This window comes from Tenrec ecaudatus, chromosome 4, assembly GCF_050624435.1.
Source record: "Tenrec ecaudatus isolate mTenEca1 chromosome 4, mTenEca1.hap1, whole genome shotgun sequence".
Taxonomy (NCBI): Eukaryota; Metazoa; Chordata; class Mammalia; order Afrosoricida; family Tenrecidae; genus Tenrec; species Tenrec ecaudatus.
The window spans coordinates 134,734,627-134,754,974 of NC_134533.1; the positions used below are offsets into that span (position 1 = coordinate 134,734,627).

At 40.6% G+C, this 20,348-nt stretch overlaps 1 pseudogene; it reads left to right on the forward strand.

Moving 5' to 3' along the window:
• The first annotated feature begins 15,000 nt into the window (after positions 1-15,000).
• LOC142447116 (small ribosomal subunit protein eS24 pseudogene) lies at positions 15,001-15,522 on the forward strand (annotated as a pseudogene).
• The last annotated feature ends 4,826 nt before the right edge of the window (positions 15,523-20,348 follow it).

Below are 20,348 nucleotides of genomic sequence, written 5' to 3' on the forward strand. Positions count from 1 at the left end.
AGCCCAGTTGTTGTTTTTTGTTTTGTTTTGTTTTTTGCCAATAAAAGATAGAAAATGCTGTGTCATTAAAAAATCGTAAGGACCTAAAACCATTAAATGTATTGTCTTGGTGAAAACAATATATTTTAAATGGATTTTCAATTTATGAAACATAGAGGACAGGAAGGAAATGCACCATCACTGGCCAGTTTGGGCGTAGAATAACATTTTTATTAACCCTGCTCTAGTCTACAAATCCATGTGAGGGTGAGGGTGAGGGAAGACAAGATGCATGGAGACTGGCTTTTCTGTGCTCGTAAGACAGCTGGCTTCCAGCTTGTTTGGCCAATAAAATTTGGAAAGATATTTACATATGTACATGCCTGTATTTAGAACTCTATAAGTGTTCTTTGCCTCCTAATCCTTTCCATCTATACATTTCCATATATACATTTATATGTTAAGTAATAAGGTAGCAGATGCACATTGGACCTCTACTCAAGTACTCCCTCAATGCAAGAACACTTTGTTCTAACAACCCAGCATTCTGTGATACTCACTTTCCCTACAAGATCACTGAAGACAAAATGTGTGCATAAGCAAATGTGGTGAAGAAAGCTGATGGTTCATGGCTATCAAAAGATATAGCATCTGGGGTCTTAAAGGTTTGAAGATAAACAAGCAGCCATCTAGCTGAGAAACAACAAAGCCCACATGAGATGTCAATGGGATCAGTTATCAGGCATCAAAGACCCAGAACAAAAAAATCATATCAATGTGAATGAAGGAGAATGCAGCATGGACACCCAAAGCCCATCTATAGACAATTGGACATCTCCTTATAGAATGGTAACAAGGAAGAGAAGAGCCAGTTGGTGTGAAGTATAGCACTGATGAAACATAAAACTTTCCTCCAGTTCTTTAATGTTCCTCCCAGCCCCCACTATCATGACCCTGATTCTACCTTACAAGTCTGACTAGACCACAGTATGTACACTGGTAAAGACCAGAGCCGGAAGCACAGGGAATCCAGGACAGATAAACCCCTCAGGACCAATAATGGGAGTAGTGATACCAGGAGGGGAAGAGGAACTGATCACAATGATCTCCATATAACCCCTTCTAAGGGGGACAGGCAACAGAAAAGTGGGTGAAGGGAGAAGTCAGTCATTGTAAGACATGAAAAATAAATGATAAATTATCAAGGGTGGAGAAGGGGTGTGTGTTAGACAGGATTCTCTAGAGAAACAAAACCAGATTGCTAATAATTTTATACATGTATTTATAAAGATAGCTATATAACACAAGAAAAGGACTGTTAAATTATATACAGATAGATATATAATACAAGAAATGAACAGTTAAATTATAAAGCAGTACAAATGGCTCTGTGCAACTCACTCCCATGAGAGAGTTGTAAGACACTGGCAGTCCTTCAAGTCTTGAGGGCCGCCAGGCTCTGTAGAGAGATCCAGGCTATCCTGGAACTGGCAGCAAACGGCAAGGCAGGTCACCAATAGTCAGCCAGGTCACCAACCATCAGTGCCCAGCTCAAGAGATGTAAATTCCAATTGTATGGTCTTATAGGGACCTCAAATTACAACCACACAGTCTACAGGTTAGCTGTCCCACAGGTAGGGTAGCTTGTAAATTGAGGCACAGAACAAGCAAGGCAGCCGCACACTGGTCCCATGATCAAAGAGCAAAGGACAAGAAATAGAGGCTCGTCAAGCCATTCATCTCTCTGCCTGCCCTTCAATTAATCCCACATGTGTTTATCGACCAGGCTGGCACAATGAATTAACTACCTCACGGGGGAAGTGAGCTGAGACCAAGGGCTCAAGTAGAAAGAAAATGTTGTCAAAATGATGGTGGCAACATATGTACAAATATGTTTGACACATGAATGGATGTATGGATTCTGAAAAGAACTGTAAGAGCTCCCAATAAAACGATTTTTTTTTAAGAAAAAGAAAACTTTGTGGGGGGGGGGGTATGGGGTTGTAAATACAGCCCATTTCTCCTCATGGTGTTTCCACATCACATCATGTAGTTTGTTTTTTGGAGTATGTTGTGCTTCTTGAATATCCAGGATTCAGTGCCCCAGTATGAGTCCCCAGCAAGTGTACAGAAACTTGGTCTAATGTGCCCTGGGCTGTCCCTCAAACATGAGGTATCATGAAGATTGAAGCCTGAAAAGCTCAAACTACATAGTGTATGAAGAAGTAGAGGACAACTAGACCAGGAGCACTGAATTGTCAGTAGGCAGAGTACCGTTTACTTACTATTCCAATGTCATACTCGCTTTAAGATATTGGATTATTATGGAAGACCTGTGTCTGACATTGTAAGTAAATATTATGTTATGTTGGTGAGTTAAGTTTTCCCTGGCCAACAATTCCTATTGTTTGTGTAAATAGTGTTTTATGATGTATGGACTTAATTTGTGCAAGTCTGGAATCCATATATTGCAATTTGTTGTTAGCCTATACTTGTCCAATCTCCCTTTCTCAATTGTGATTTATATACATCATCATGGCTAAATCAATGACATTATAATCAGAAAGATGTTATGTTCCAGGTAGATGATAGATAAGATTCTCTACAATAAAATAGCAAAACTGTCTAGTTCTCCAAGGAGAACCAGAGGCAGATAGGAAGCAGGTTTAGGACTGGATTTTGGGCACGCACTCAATACTAGCTCCAATCTAACAACAACCAATTCTTACGAGAGGCCCCTGCTTGATATATGCCTTCCTGAAGGAAACATGGATAGTATAGCTGCTACAGCAAAGTGTGGTGAAGAAATTATATGGTTCCTGGCTATCAGAAAGAAGAGTGTCTGAGGTAATTAGTTTACTGTGCTAACCTGGCCGATAAACACATGTGGGGATAATTGAAGGGCAGAGAAATAAATGGCTCAGTGAGCCTTGCCTTTTGAGTTCTTGGGTCTTTTGCTGTGTGGTGGTCAGACCAGGGTGTAGCTGCCTTAGTCAGTTCTCTGCTTCAGATGGCAAGGCTCACTTCCTTCAGCACATTCCAGAGGAGAAGCTGCATAACATAGACATACCCTGATGCAGCCCTGGGTGCTGGAGCAGCCCTGTGTAGACCCCTGCCAGTGCTGAGATGTTTACACATTCACTGACTCAGTTTTCCTCCAGTAGTCAGCATCATTGCATGTGTTTTGTGAGATGAAGGAGGACTTTTTAGATTGGTGTTGGACATATGGGTTAATGTTGGACTTGTGCGGTTGGGCAGCACTGGGTTGGGATGTTTTCTCTCTTATATGAGTTTCTGTGGATTTATTTCTCTAAAATTCTCAGAATAACACAAACACCAAGACCTGTGATACAAGGATTATAGGTGACATAATCCAAGTCCAAAGAAGGGAATATTATCAGAGTTTAAATTGTGAAATTCTGGTTTGCAGGAGGGTATGGATGACAGTGGATGCTCAAAATACATTTATTTTCAGGACCTACAGGAAAAGTCTCCACTGATTTTTCTCTGAGCATCATTGAGGGATGGGAACAACTTTCTTAGTCAGAAAGTATTATAGAGAGAATTATAACAACAGCTGCAATCAAGTCAATACTGCTTCATAGTAAGCCCCCTATGGGCTTGGGAGACTAAAATTGTTTACAGGAGTAGAAAACTCAGACTTTGTCCTGCTGGTGATTTCAAACTACCAACCACATGGCTTACAGATCACTGCATAACCACCAGGGTCCAAGACACAATAATAATAGTAGAGTAAAATAATAATAGTAGAGTAAAATGATAAATCCAACTTGAATGGTTAAACCTTGATATTTAATCTCCCTTTTAATACACTTTGAGCTTGATCTGGTTCTTAATAGCTTCTGTTTTTTTTGGGGGGGGGTTGTTTTTAAATTGTGGATTATATCTGTTATATCTTGCTATTGTTGGCAGTGTTCTTGACTCTGTTGTATATTTTCCTGTTTTTTTGTATGTGAAACCCAGTATGGGTTAACCTACAGAGACAATCACTAGAATCATGGTTCCTGGGGTACAGCAGAGGAGGTAAAGGGTAATGGGGAGCTGATACCAAGGAGTACAAGAAGGAAGAAGATGTTTTGAAAATGATTGTGGTAGCAATTTTACAATGGGACTTGATATGACTGAACTATAAATGGTATGATGTCTGAATTATGTCCTAACAAAATGGTTTTGGGGGAAAAAGAATTTAGAGGGTTGGAGTGGAGAGAGTAGGCAGGGAATTTATTCTCTTCTGACTTGTGGTTTCTCTCAGTGCAGCTGGGTTTCTTCAATATCGCCACTTCCACAACAGATCATAGTCCCTTGGCTCTGAAAAACAGCTCCTATGCCTGCACCTCGTCACATACCCCTGTCTCAGAACTCCCAATTTCCTCCCAGTCTCAGGACTGTCTCTTCATCCTGTGCTGAAGTCAATTTTCCATTTTCTGCTTGGATAATCCCTTCATACATTTCCCATGTTTCAAATATGAAGATATTCTATTTTTCCTTGTTGGATATGAGAAGAAAATAAAAGGTGAAAAAGAATGAATGACAATAGAGGCATATATGAAGTCAGACATGATGATGAGGTAAAGGCAAATTGGACTCTAGTAGCGCATTAACCACTATATGCCATTCTCTACTACAAAACCTGAACATTGGGGGAGGGGTGTTTTTGTTTGTTTGTTTTGTTTTCATTTTAATTTTTTAGTCTGACTTTGCACCCAAAAGGAGACCTGATGTTGTAATGCGTTACACATTGGGTTGCTAACTGAAAGATAGGCAGTATGAATCCATCACCTGTTCCTTGGGGCACTACAATCTGATAAAAATTTACAGCAGCAGAAACAAAAAGAAATAACTACTCTGTTCCACAATGTCACTATGAGCTAAGATTGACTAAATGGCAGTGAGCTTGGCTTGGTAGGTTGTTGCCCAATCTCATTAACATTCAAAATATCAGTAGCAATATACTACAATCATTAACATAATTTCTAGAAGTAAACAATGAGTTTAACCCCTGCTTTAACTCTTAATTCCTTTGTGATCATGCATAAACCACTTAACCTTTAAGTACATCCGTTTTTTAATCCCCCAAATAAAAGTAATAAATGCATACCTTATAAAAAACGGAAAATATGTTATTTAACTAATTTACCTATGTTTATATATGAGAAACTCATGAATTTTTGCTACGCTGCTTTTTTTTCAATTATTTTCATTTCAGATCACAAGTTTCAAAGTGCTTTATATCTAGTTGAAGTAGGATAATCAGTTATGTATTATGTCACTTTTATAGATGATAGAACTAAATCGTAACGTGAACATGAGAAAAAGAAATGAAAGAAAAATTAAAATTTAGATCTTCTGAATTTAGTTCTGAATTTTTCTATGGTGTTGTTGATAAACCTATGGTATTAGTAGATCTTGGAATGCTGTCCTGAACACCTTTGAAACATTCTCTAATAGTGTGTGCAAAAATAACGTAGAAAGGATAAAATGAGAGTCATTGCCTAGATATCTAGCATTCACACTGTCTTTTAGTCAATTCAATTCTGATTCTCAGTGACGTGATAGATTTAAATAGAAATATCCCTGTGAGTTTCCAAGGTTGTAAGTATTCATGGGAGCAGAAAGCCTCAGCATTTGGCCTCAGAGTGGCTGATGTTTTTGAGCTATTGACTTTGGAGTTAGAAACCCAAATCATAATGCACTACATATACCACCAGGACAGCTTACATATATCGTTTTAGGTGAGCTTATAAGTATTATTTTTTTAAAGAATCAAACAGAAAGCCAACATATTGAAACTATCAAGAAAAGAAAAATATAAATAAATAAAAACACAGATTGAAAAGAGCAATAATCAGTTTTAATGTCAACAAATCAGAAAATGAAAAGTTTTGTTAAAGATGGCTGTTAAATATTAAATATGGATAATTTTAATTATGGATAATTAAAATTTAAATATGGATAAATAAATCCCTATCATGAAATATGAATTATAAGAATTTGTGGGGAAGATTGTGGGGAAGAACTTAGGAGATATACTGAAGAGATCTAGATAGAAGAAAAGATATAAATCAGGTGGAATTTGATTCATTAGCTCTATTACTTCTAGGTAATGCAATATGAGTTATTTTTTTAATAATTATTGTGTCCAAAGGAACTATGGTTGACTCATCTTACAGTTTAATATCATACCATCACATGCACTCTTTATACGTAATAGCGTAAGAGTTATTACTCTACATCTAAGTTTGCTCCCACCTAGTACACATAATTATATCAGTCTTCACTTATGGTAAAGCTGTGTGTTAAACATGATTGGCTATCCAGTATTTTTGGCCTTTTCTCATTATTTTCAGTGACCTAATGCTTCACAATAGAACACCATGCTCACATACTTTGCCAAAGTGTACTCACTCATCTTCTCCTGCCATTTTGATATTTTAAATTATATCACTGGTTATAAGCAAAATGTATTTTGGCTTGTTCTGGTTTTTCTTATTTTTCTCATTCAACTTTGTAAATAAGTGAATTCATAGAAGTTTAAATAAAATTTGGATATTACCAACTTAGTGTTAGTCTGTGTAGACTAGAGAATCAAATTCATAAACACACAAACGTGTATACAAAAGACGTTTATATGCAAGAGAAATTGAGTATTGAGAAAACATCACAACCTAGTCCAGATCAAGTCCATAAGTTTGATATTAGCCCATATGTCTGACACCAATCTTTAAAGTCCTCTTCAGACTCACAAAATACATGCAATGATGCCACATGCATGAAGATCAAAAGCCAGTTTGTAGGAGATCTTGTGGAGCCAGTGGCATTGTAAGCATCTCATCGCTGGCAGGGCTCTCCACATGGCTTCTCCAGCCCCCTGGGCTCTGGCTACTTCAGGGTAGGTCCATGTGGCTTCCCCTCAATGATGTCTTGTAGGGAGTAAGTCGAGAGAGAAAGAGTGTCTCCACTTCCAAAGAGGAAATACAGAGTTCCCAGAGTCCTCAGGAGAAGGCCATGCCCACACACAGGCTTCATTGGCTACAATCTGATTGACAGGCTAGACTTCACTTCTATACTCTTTAATCTCAAATTGACAAACAATTACATAACTACCACAGACCACCCCTTGACAATTTGACACGTTCACACAACTCTTTAGTCATTTATAATTTTCAAAAAATAATAATAAAATCACATCTGTCCCTAACAGGAAAAAACTAAAATGCGTACCATTAAATATGTGCCACCCTCATTTTAAAATAACATTCTGTAAGTGAAAAAACAAAAATATTCTATGCCTTATATATGATTGGATCAATGCCAGGCCTGCTTCCAGCAGCAAGTAGCCTTGAATCTCCCACACACACTTGCGGAGCTGACCAGAATTGGCTGTGTAACCTGTCAGCAGCTTTGCAAGTTTTTTTCTTTCTTTTACTCATGGCCCATTTTGCTCATGGCCCATTTGGCTCAGTTCCCACTTTGTTCTTGGCTCACCGCTCTGCACCCTGCACAAATACACCCGAGACTAAGAAGACACCTTACACTCCAGAAACCCGGACATGTCTGTATCTCCCAATCTCTGACAACTTTACCTTGTATGGACTCAAAACAGCCCAGGCACATGATCTCTGGCCATATATGCACCACCCCTATAGCCTGGGGTGCAACTCCCCCAGCCCAGACACTGTGGACCGTGGGACTTTGCCCAGGCTGGGTTTTTCTCCTCAATAAATCATGTTTGCTCTAATTCGAGTGATTTGGTCTCTGGCGCCTCTTGACTACCTTACACGTTACAATTGCAGTTAAGTAACACCTAAACCTTAATCCTATAATCCTATGAATATATTCCCCCACCTATTTTGGGTATCCAATTTCTATACTACCCATTTAAATCAACCCAGTGCTCTAAGGAGACAATTATATTCTTTGATGTGAAGAATCTTCATTTCAGTGGGAACCTTGTGAAATCTGCATCCATAAACAGAGCCAAATCATGAAAGTCTGTCCATAAAGCCTGCAGCAATATGCACCAATTCACAGGCTCAAATATCTTTTCATCTGGTCAGGTTCTTGTCAACTCAATGTGGGCTGCCTCACTTAGCTTCACCAGGGTGCCCATTGGTTGCCTTGCCTTTAGACCAAAGGCTTGTCATAAATTCTCAACAAGGCTAGCCCCTTATGGTAGGTCATGAACTGCAGACCAGTCAATCCTCTCTCTTCTCCTCTATTTCCTGTAAACCAGATCCTCGGGTGTTAGCGACCAGATTCAACCCATCTCTCTATTGCTGGTTTTCTCCAATTTCCACTCAACAAATGGATACAGGTGGTGACCTAGCAAGCATTTCAGGCTGCCCACGGGCTCCCTTTAATGTTCAGTCCTACAGAGGAAATTTCTTCATGGTTCCAGATTTTTTCCAGCTACTAGCACAAACCACTCATTCCAGAGTCCCAAATCCAAAGAGTTCCTTTTCTCCTCCAATCTGTCCATCTTGCCCCTAGGCAGGTCTCTTGGAATGCAAATATCCTGAGCACCCCAAAGCACTGGGTGGGGCCTATCTTCTAAGAGACTTCCTTGCTGACATATATTAACCCATTTAAAGATCAAATTTTAATGGCTGAAAACAAGTGGGTTTACAAGCTTTCTATTTTCATACTTCCCAATAAACATTTCTGTCAATTATTATATCAACAGTAATAAGCAGAAGAAATCAGTATAAACAAAGTAGAATCAGATACTAAAGTCAATTCTTAAAGCAGTCAAGTTCAATCCTTATTTAGCCCATCTAAATCCTTATCTGTTCTATTTGTGCAAAAATATGGGATTAGGCCTCTTGAGAGTATCAAGCCAGAGCCAATCTTTCTGTCATCCATTCTGACTTTGTGTCAGCCATTTTCTGAGCAATTGAAATGGTGATTTCTACCCTGGAGCTCAAAATATTCATTAGCAACATTCAGTTTTGCCATTTCAAAGAGAAATAAGCAAAGATGGAAGCCAAACAAAGTGATCAAAACTTTAATTTCCCATGTTATTTCAAAAAAAAAAAAAACCCAGTTATCTGCATGGATCTATCTGACTTCTGGCTAGCCAAAGAAGAAACACTACCATGAGGGAGAACGCAAACAAACATCCACTCTCCATATTCACAGTTTGTTTCTCTAGTACCCAATTCCCAATGTACTATAATGTGTTAGTCTGGGTAGACTAGAGAAATGAATTCATAAACACTCATATATGTATAAGAAAGAAGATTATATATAAGAGCAATTGAGTATTGGGAAAACATCGCAGCGCAGTCCAGATCAAGTCCGTAAGTCCGATATTAGCCCATATGTCTGATACCAATCTATAAAGTCCTCTTCAGACTCACAAGACAGAGCAATGATGCCAAATGCAGGAAGATCACAGGTTAGTGGGTGGTTGATCTTGTGGATCCAGTGGCACTGTAAGCATCTCAGCTCTGGCAGGAATCTCCACATGGCTTCTCCAGCCCCCAGAGCTCTGATTATATCAGGGTAGAGCCATGTAGCTTCTCCTCAGGGAAGTCTTGCAGGAAGTGAATCGAGAGAGAGAGTGTCTCCTGCCTCCAAAAAGGAAATACAGGAGTTCCCAGAATCTTCAGTAAAATACCATTCCCGCAGAGAGACTTCATTGGCTATGATCTTAATGACAGTCTAGACTCCACTCCTAAACTCTTAATCCTCAAATTAAATGATTATATAACTACCACAGATCATATGAAATCATATGACATTTTGCTTTTATATTTTCTCCAAATATGCCCAGATAATTAAGTTTATGCTTTCTGAACATTTAGGACAGAAAAAAAAGTAGCATTAGTGTGTTCTGCATAGATAATTGTTGACTGATGAGATAATGGATTAGTGATGAGAACTTACAAGCATTACAAAATATTGGAAGAAAAGAAGAAATATCAGATGGCCAATGCTACTCTACGACTGAGATTAAAAAAAAGAAAAATCTGTCATTTCTGAGATTTTAAGTAACTTCTAGAAGACTTTTAAATATTAGGGGAATTTGTAAACTGCACTTTTTGAATGTACATATGCCTATCATGGGAATGTCCATGGATTATTAATAAGGATCCTGGTGGAGAGCATCCTGGTTAGAACAGCCAATGCACCACAACCCACTGACACAGAGTGCTACTGAGGACAATCCTGTTGACAGTGCAGAAATTGTGCCCTGTCTGACCCACTCACACCAGGGCATAACATGAAGGGAGTGCAACAGAGCAGCAAGGGGAGCAAAGCTAACTGTGTCAGCCAATAAAATTGGATTTTAAATGAATTGCAGACATGCCTGCAAAAAAGGCTCTGAAAAGATAAGCCCCACACAGTGTCTTCAGTGCTCAGGACATTTGAAGGTGAAGAGACATGCATAGGGGCCTATTGACAGATTGAAGAGAGTATAAAAAGGGCAGGGTGGGGGACTCTTTGGAATTTTGAATTTTGAACTAGTGGTTTGTGCTTGAGGCTGGGAAAATCTGGAAACATGAAGAAGAAATTCTCTTCTCAAGGACTGACTGTAAAAGGGAGCATGTGAGCAGGCTGAAATGCTTGGTAGGTGACCACCTGGATCCACTTCTTAAGTGGAGGTGGGAGAAAAAAAATTAAGATTCTGATACACTGAGATGACAGCTCTGGTGAAAGATTAGTGTGCTGTAAGAAACTTATGAGTTATATAGAAAATGATCAATAGGAACAAAATGATGAAATAAGCAAAAAATTGCATCAGGTAGATGCATTCTCTTAAATTCTCTAAGCTAAGAATTTTACAATTTTGGAAAGGTACTATTGTGAATTATTTTCAGAATCTCCACTTTTTTTCAATCATTTTATTGCGAACTCATACAACCCTTAATACAATCCATCCATACATCCATTGTGTCAAGCACATTTGTACATTTATTGTCCTCATCATTCTCAAAACATTTGCTATCTACTTGAGCCCTTAGTATTAGCTCCCCATTTTTCCCCTCCCTACCCTCTCCCCCACCCTCATTAACTCTTGATAATTTATAAAAATTATTCTTTTGTCATATCTTACACTGTCCAATGTCTCCCTTCACCCACCTTTCTGTTGCCCATCCCCCAGTGAGAGTGTTATATGTAGATTCTTATCATCGGTTCCCACTTTCTACCTTACTTTCCCTCCACCCTCCTGGTATTGCCACTTTCACCACTGGTCCTGAAGGGTTCATCTGTGCTGGATTCCCTGTGTTTCTAGTTCCTATCTGTACCAGTGTACATCCTTTGGTCTAGCCATATTTGTAAGGTAGAGTTGGGATCATAATAGAGGGGGGAGGAAGCATTAAAGAACTAGAGGAAAGTTGTATGTTTCATCGATGGTACACTGCACCCTGACAGGCTCATTTCCTTCCTGTGACCCTTCTGTAAGGGATGTCCAGTGCCTACAGATGGGTTTTGAGTCCCCACTGTGCAATGCCCCTCATTCACAATTATTTTTTGTACTTTAATGCCTGTTACCTGATCCCTTCGACACCTTGTGATCACATAGGCTGGTGTGCTTCTTCCATGTGGGCTTTGTTGCTTCTGTGCTAGATGGTCACTTGTTTACCTTCAGGCTTTAAGACCTCAGATGCTATATCTTTTGATAGATGGAAACCATCAGCTTTCTTCACTGCATTTGCTTATGTACCTGCTTTGTCTTCAGCGATTATGTTGGGAAGGTGGAATCTCCACTTTTACATATAAACATCAACATCCCACTCTCTATATCTTCCTATACAGCTAGCTAGTTATTATTTTTGTATTAAATCTGTTTAACAATATAATAACCTAAAACATCTCATTTTATAATTTCCTTTGGTCATTATAGTAGATATTACTCATTTCTAGATTACATTTTGCTGAAAAGCCAGAAGTAACAGCTACATATAGCAAATGCCTATATGACTCTCAAAATTCAACAATAAATTTTTTCATTCACAAAAAGGAAGACTCATTAACGATATGAAATACATTCTACATTCGTATATTAGTAGCAAAATCTTGTTTGTTGAAGATAAGATAACTTAAACCTTTTACTGATAACGATCAAAGACTACAGCCTTGAATACAACTCAGTGAAAAGAAAACAAAAATCCTCACAGCTGAACTAGTGAAAAACATGATGATCAAGAGAGAAATACTGAAATTTTACTTGAATCCACAATCATTGCTTCTAGAATCTGTCAAGAAATCAAATAACATATTTCTTTTTTTTAAAACATTTTATTAGGGGCTCATACAACTCTCATCACAATCCATACATATTATCAATTGTGTAAAGCACATTTGTACATTCTTTGCCCTCATTATTTTCAAAGCATTTGCTTTTCACTTAAACCGTTTGCATCAGGTCCTCTTTTTCCCCCTTCGTCCCCACTACCCCCTCCCTCATGTGTCCTCAAAAATTTATAAATCATTATTTTGTCATATCTTGCCCTGTCCAACGTCTCTCTTCACCCCCTTTTCTGTTTCCATCCCCCAGGGAGGAGGTCACCTGTAGGTCGTTGTAATTGGTTCCCTCTTTCCAACCCCCTCTCCCTCTACCCTCCCAGTATCGCCACTTAAACCCCTGGTCCTGAAGGTATCATCCGCCCTGGATTTCCTGTGCCTCCAGCTCCCATCTGCACCGGTGTACATCCTCTGCTCTATCCAGACTTGCAAGGTAGAATTCAGATCATGATAGATGAGGTGAGGGAAGGAAGCATTTAGGAACTGCAGGAAAGCTGTATACTTCATCGGTGCTACATCGCACCCTGACAGACTCATCTCCTTCACTAGACCCCTCTGCAAGGGGATCTCCAGTGGCTGACAAATGGGCTTTGGATCTCCACTCTGCACTTCCCCGTTCATTCACCCTGGTAAGATTTTTTTTGTTGTGATGATGCCTTATACCTGATCCCTTCAACACCCCGTGATCGCACAGGCTGGTGTGTTTCTTCCATGTGGGCTTTGTTGCTTCTGAGCTAGATGGCCACTTGTTTACCTTCAAGCCTTTAAGACCCCAGACGCTATCTCTCTTGATAACTGGGCACCATCAGCTTTTTTTTTGCCACATTTGTTTATGTACCCATTTGTCTTCAGCGACCGTATCCTGGAGGTGTGCACCCAATGATATGATTTTTTGTCCTTTGATGTCTGTTAACTAATCCCTTCAGAACCACGTGATCACACAATTTGGTGTGTTCTTCCATGTGGGCCTTGTTGCTTCTGAGCTAGATGGCCGCCTGTTTACCTCCAAGCCTTTAAGACCCCAGATGCTATATCTTTTGATAGCTGGGCACCATCAGCTTTCTTCACCACATTTGCTTCTTCACCCACTTTGTCTTCAGCAGTTGTATTGAGACGGTTAGCATCATAGAATGCCAATTTAATAGAAGAAAGTATTCTTACATTTAGGGAGTATTTGAGTGGAGGCCCAGTGTCCTTCTGCCACCTTAATACTAAACCTATAAATATAGGCACATAGATCTATCTCCCCAACCATATATATATATAGATATATAGATAGATAGATAGATAGATAGATAGATAGATAGATAGATAGATAGATAGATAGATAGATAGATAGTGTGGAAGGGCAAAGACAGCACTCTAAGGGGTTTGCGGTATCTCCTTCCAGTGACATATATCCTCACCTGTAATTAGGGGGGTTGTATGTCCCCAGAGAATATAAAAAGCCTGGGCTAGCATTAAAGATCTTTCTCTCTCCCTCCACGTGGACCATCGAGTGGGGCTGAGGTGAGTAATGAGAGGGGGTGGTCTAGGAATATACACGCAATAGGAAGAGGAGGGATTGGGGTTATACATGTGACAAGATGGACAGATCCTAGGTTTAGGATGGTGGCTTAACTTTGACCTATTCTCTAGATCTCCAAAGGAACCATTATCAGTAGGGTGTAACCCCCACTTACTGGAACCAAATAGATGACTGCAGGCGTTCATTGTCTTTAACAGCAGGGAGTGGGGCCTACTACAGTCTGGCAACTGATCCCCCTCAGGGAGGATGCCTGTGAGCATCTGACCTGCCCCCCACAAATGATACCTTTAAATTAGGTATTAGTGAAGAATATTAAAAGTAATGTGTATTACCAGAAGAACAAAGAAATCTCTTTTGGAACAAGTTCTCCTATCAAATGAGGATGGGGAGACTTTGTTTCTATTAAGTTTGACCTGTCCCTTGAAAAGGATATCATACTTGGTAAGGTAAACGGCCAGAAAAAAATAGGAAACTCCTCACTGTGATCATTCGACATCATGTCTGAAACAATGGGTTCCAACAAAACAGTAATTAGGAAGATGGTACAGGATATGGCAGTGTTTGATTCTGTTGTACATAGAGTCACAGTGAGTTTAACTGACTCATTAGCACCTAACAATAAACAACAATGCACTCCAGTGCAATACTAGTCTGTCATGCTGTGGTTGCTTTTATGTGTAATACTGGAATTCTACCACCAGTATTTTAATTAACAGCAAGGTGGATGTTTTAACAGAGTTTACAGACTAGGAAGGACTAGGAAGAAATATCTAGTGATTAACTTCTTAAAAAATTTGGCCAAGGAAAATCTTATGAATACCAATGGCTTATACTGCCAATTATAGTCTTGGGATATGAAACCCTCAGGTTAGGAATAACTTAAAATACAGCTAGAGAAGAGATGCCTCCTTGGAGTATACTTGACTTTATTGATATAGTTAACTATTGGAATCTTCATTTCCAGATATAGTATGACTCAAAATAAGAACCAATTGTAAACATCCATTAATAATCAGAACATATAAGGAATAAAGTGTGACTCTGAAAAATTGGCAGTTGTCAAAATAAAGATTGATGTTTGACAAAATGAATTGGTATTGTATATTTTTAGTCAGACCAGCTTGAGATCTGCTATGCCAGGAATGATAAATAGGAGAAATTGAAGAGGATGGTGTCATTATTTTAAAAAAACAACATTTCGCATTTTCGTCCCTGGCTGTCTGAGCGTTTTGTGCCATCATGAATGACACGGTAACCATCGGGACCAGGAAGTTCATGACCAACCGACTACTTCAGCGAAAACAAATGGTCATTGATGTCCTTCACCCTGGAAAAGCAACAGTGCCTAAGAAAGAAATTCGTGAAAAACTAGCCAAAATATACAAGACCACACCAGATGTTATTTTCGTATTTGGATTTAGAACCCATTTTGGTGGTGGCAAGACTACTGGCTTCGGCATGATTTACGATTCTTTGGATTATGCAAAGAAAAATGAACCTAAACACAGACTTGCAAGACATGGTCTGTATGAGAAGAAAAAGACCTCCAAGAAGCAACGCTAGGAGCACAAGAGCAGAATGAAGAGAGTCAGGGGAACTGCAAAGGCCAGCGTGGGTGCTGGCAAAAAGTGAGCTGGAGATTGGATAACAGAAAGAATAAAGCATCTACAGTGACTTGATCTGCACTGGTTATGTAGATTTTTCACCAGAGAATTAATAAACTATAAAATCTTTTTAAAAAAGGGGGACTTCCGGGAAGATGGCGACGGAGTAACACATACCAGAGGGACTCCGCAGAATCCAGCCCAGGAGAGTTGCTCAGAGGGAAATTCAACGCCACTGGATCTCAGGAGGCGCATCATAAAGATAAGTAGGCTCAGATCCACGGGGATTTGAGGGGCTTTTGGCTTACCTCAGTGGAAGCCGGCTGGGGCTCGACCCTAGCCTAGCCGCTGTGTCTGCCCAAGCCGGGACCATTTGGAGCCTGTAGCAGGGCTTGGCCTCGGTGCAGCCACAGTTTTCCCCTGCCTGCCTCAGGGCAGGGCCAGGGCCCTTGAGGCTCCACCGGCAGGGATTGGTGTTCAGATGCATTGTTGCTTCTGTTTGCGTCTCTGCTCTATATTCCCATGCAGCCGTGGAGGGCTGCGCAAGGGCTTTTTCGGGGCACAGCCACAGCTTGCCGCGCTGTGTGGGGTGAGCAGGGACTGCACCCAAACCCCCACAGCTCCATAGGCAGGGCTCAAGCATCAGCTACACTGAGGTGCCGGTTAACATCTCTGCTCTCTGTACCCCCACTTCACTGAGGGCTGCTCAGCAGCTTTCTTGTGACTCTTCTTGGGGCTCAGCTGCGGATTGCCGCTGGGGCTTGGGGCAGGGAGTGGGCCCTTGCAGGTCCACAGGCAGGGAGTGGGACTCAGCTGCATAGTTGCTTTTCCTTCCCTCACTTCCCTATACCCCGGCACAGTCCGGTCTCACTGTTTAATTTTGCTCCCCTTCTTGTTCCTGAACTGCTCTCTCACACTCCATTGCAGACTTACTGGACACTCCCATTGCCCTAGGGCATTTGTGCCTGGGCCACACCCAGCTAGGTGAGCTCCACCCTGCATAGATAGCCCAAGGCTAGGGAAAGGCCTGCTTGCTCTCCAGGGGATACTCCTCTGACTCCTCACCAGGGAGTTCCTGCCTGTGTACCTGGGGACGTAAGGCAGCTCAGGCAACACGTATCAATATTCAAACCAAGAGCAGGAACTTCAGCCCAGCCCCTGCAACACTGGGGCAGGCAGCCGGCCTGCCATCTGGGGCACTCCCCTGATAGGGAAGCCACAGGAAGATAAAGTGGTAGGTTAATAACCTAGCAAAATCAGCTGTAGGCAGTTCGAAGAAGCATTCCTATAAGTCTTCCAGAGAGAGACTAGAAAATGGCACCTGGTCCCTCAAAAACAATTCAACGCAAACAGCCATCAGCCCCAACGACCTCAACGAAAAAACAGGAGAAACAAAAGACTAAGGCAGAAGATGTGCTGAACATAGCAACATACATAGAAGAAGCAGACATTGAGAAGCCATACAAAGAAACTCTCAGAATGCTTCTTGGAGTCATGCAGGATATGAAGGAAACAATAAAGAAAAAGGATGAAACGATAGAGGAGATAAAAGCCATAAACCAAAGGGAAATGCAGGAGCTTAGGGAGGAAATAAGGAAAAACAATAGCAAAATCATGTTCCTTGAGAATCGACTGGAGGAATCAGAGAACCACATCAGTGTCTTGTACGACAACCAAGCAGACTTTAATAAACGTGAACAAAAATCTAATAAGAGTATCAGAGAAGCCGAAGAACACCTAAGAGCTAATGTTAGGTAGCTTAGCCTAGGGAATTGGGAAGTCCATTACACATGCCCAGGAGAGCCAGCAAAAGACAAAAGCTGCATTTTCCCGCTGGTGGGCTTGGATGGGCGTTATACCTGGAGCAGCCCACCTGGGCCGGGTGATTGCAATTCAGACAATGGGATCGACCTGGGGTTGTTCACCACACCTCCCCCGGGAACACTTAAAAGGCAGGGACCTGAAGGGAGAGGGTCTCTTGGTCTTTTGGCTTGTCTTGCTTGGGTGGTCTGGTCGTCTTCGTGGGAGGAGAGAGATCCTTGCGGGACCTGGGGCAATCTCTGCCAGGCCGCATGGTCAGAGGAATCCTATGGGTACCGCGTAAAACCTGATGCTTCTTTGAACTTTCATTAAATTCACTTGGATCACGAGCCCGGCTTCGGCATGAAATCTTTCACGCGCGGAGCCAAGGACCGAGGCTGAGATTTAGGCCAGAGAGAGAAACCTAACACTATGTCTGATGCTATGAAGAGGAACAACATTAGAATTATTGGCCTACCGGAGGAAGACACAACAAAGAAGTCATCTGCAACAGTAGTGAGAGAATTCTTGGAGGAAAACTTCCCCGGCCTAATGAATGAAAACCAAACAACCATCCAGGAGGCTGAAAGAACACCAGCACGACGGGACCCCAAGAAGAAATCACCAAGGCACATAATAGTTAAACTATACAACTTTGAGGAAAAGGAGAAAATCATGAGAGCAGCTTGGGCAAAAAAAGCAATCACATATAAAGGTCACCACATAAGGATATGTTCAGACCTATCAGCAGAAACTATGAAAAAAGGGAGAGAGTGGAGTAACATATTCCAAAAGTTGAAGGAAAACAACACAAATCCAAGAATACTCTACCCAGCCAAATTATCTATCAAGATCGATGGAGAAGTAAAAGACTTCCCAGACAAGGAAAAACTCAAAAAATACATTACAACAAACCCAGCCTTACAAAAGATCCTCGCCGACTCAGTATGGGCAGAAGAACAACACTCACCAAGCACAAATAAGAGACCAACACATAGAACAACTTCACCCAGACCACAACAAAGAGAAAGCAGACCCCAAGATAGCAATGGCTTAAGGATGGAAAGAAGTCAAGAATGAAACACACACAAAACACATACTAATGACAAAAGAAAGTAGGAAAACTCCCAACACGAAAGGTATAAAATGGCATCACAGAGTCCGGACATGGAGATAATAACCCTGGATATCAATGGCCTGAACTCAGGCATTAAAAGACTGAGACTAGCAGAATGGCTTAGAAAACACAACCCATCAATTTGCTGCCTACAGGAGACACATCTCAAGGCTACAGACAAAAAGAGGCTGAGAATCAAAGGCTGGAGAAGGACCTACCAAGCAAACAACAATACAAAAAAAGCAGGGGTTGCAATCCTTATCTCGGATAAAATTGACCTCAAAGTGCAAACCATAAAAAGAGATAAGGAGGGGCACTATATAATGCTCAAGGGAATCATAGACAATGAACCACTAAGCATTGTAAACATATATTCCCCGAATGAGAGACCAGCTCAATACATCAACCAAACACTCCAAAAGATTAAGAAAGAAATCACAGACTCGACAATTATAGTGGGCGACTTCAACACACCACTCACTGAGAAAGATAGATCACAGGGAAAGAAACTCAACAAGCAGACTAGGGAGCTAATCTCCACAATTAGACAATTTGACCTAATAGATACTTACAGAGCTTTTCATCCAAATAAAAAATTCCACATTCTTTTCAAGTCCCCATGGCACATATTCGAAGATAGACCACATGCTGGGGCATAAGGCAAATCTACATAATTTAAGCACATTGAAATAATACAGACCTCTCTCTCTGACCACTGTCCCATAAGACTGGAAACCAACAAAAAGAAGACAAGAGCAAATAATTGGAGAATGAATAACTCTCTACTGCAAAAGGAGTGCATACTGTTGCAGATCACAGATGAAATCAGGAATTTTCTCGAACCCAACGAAAATGAGCACACGACGTACCAAAACTTATGGGACACAGCAAAGGCAGTCATCAGAGGAAGGTTCATAGCAATACAAGCACACCTGAGAAAGGAAGAGAGACTCATGATGGATACGCTGACACAAAATTTACAAAAACTAGATCTGAGTCAGCAGGACAACCCTACTAATAGCAAAAGAAAAGAAATTATAAAAATCAGGGCTGAAATTCAGGAGAGGGAAAATAAAAAACTATGGAAAAAATTAATATCGCTAAAAGTTGGTTCTTTGAAAGGATAAACAGGACCGATAGACCACTGGCAAACCTAACCAAAGAAAGGAGGGAACAAATATCAATAGCAAGAATAAGGGATGGAAGAGGGGTCATTACAACAGACCCTAATGAAATCAAAAGGATAGTTACACAATACTATGAAGGATTGTACTCCAATGAATTCAACAATTTGGAAGACATGGACAAATTCCTGGAAAAACAATCCCTCCCTAGACTATCCTCGGCAGACATCAAGAATCTTAACAGACCCATAGCAATAGAAGAAATAGAAAAGGTTATCAAGGGATTACCAACAAAAAAATCCCCTGGACCAGATGGCTACACTGGAGAATTCTACCAAGCATTCAGTGAAGAACGAATACCAATCCTACACAAACTTTTCCAGAACATAGAAAAAGATGGCAAACTCCCAAACTCCTTCTATAAAGCTAGTATAACTCTGATACCCAAACCGGGCAAGGATCCCACAAGAATCGAGAACTACAGACCTATATCCCTAATGAACATTGATGCAAAAATCCTTAACAAAATACTAGCCAACAGAATACAAAAGTATATAAAACAAATAATTCACCATGACCAAGTGGGATTCATACCAGGAATGCAGGGATGGTTCAACATACGAAAGGCCATTAGTATTATTCATCACATTGACATGAAAAAGTATAAGAATCACATGATTACATCTATAGACGCAGAAAAAGCATTCGACAACATCCAACACCAATTCCTGTTTAAGACACTAGCGAAGATAGCAATGGAAGGAAAGTTCCTCAACACAATACAAGCTATATATGAAAAACCAACAGCCAAAGTGGTAGTCAATGGAGAAAAGACTAACACAATCCCACTGAAAAAGGGGACCAGACAAGGATGCCCCTAGTCCCCACTCCTATTCAATATCGTGCTGGAGGTTTTAGCTAAC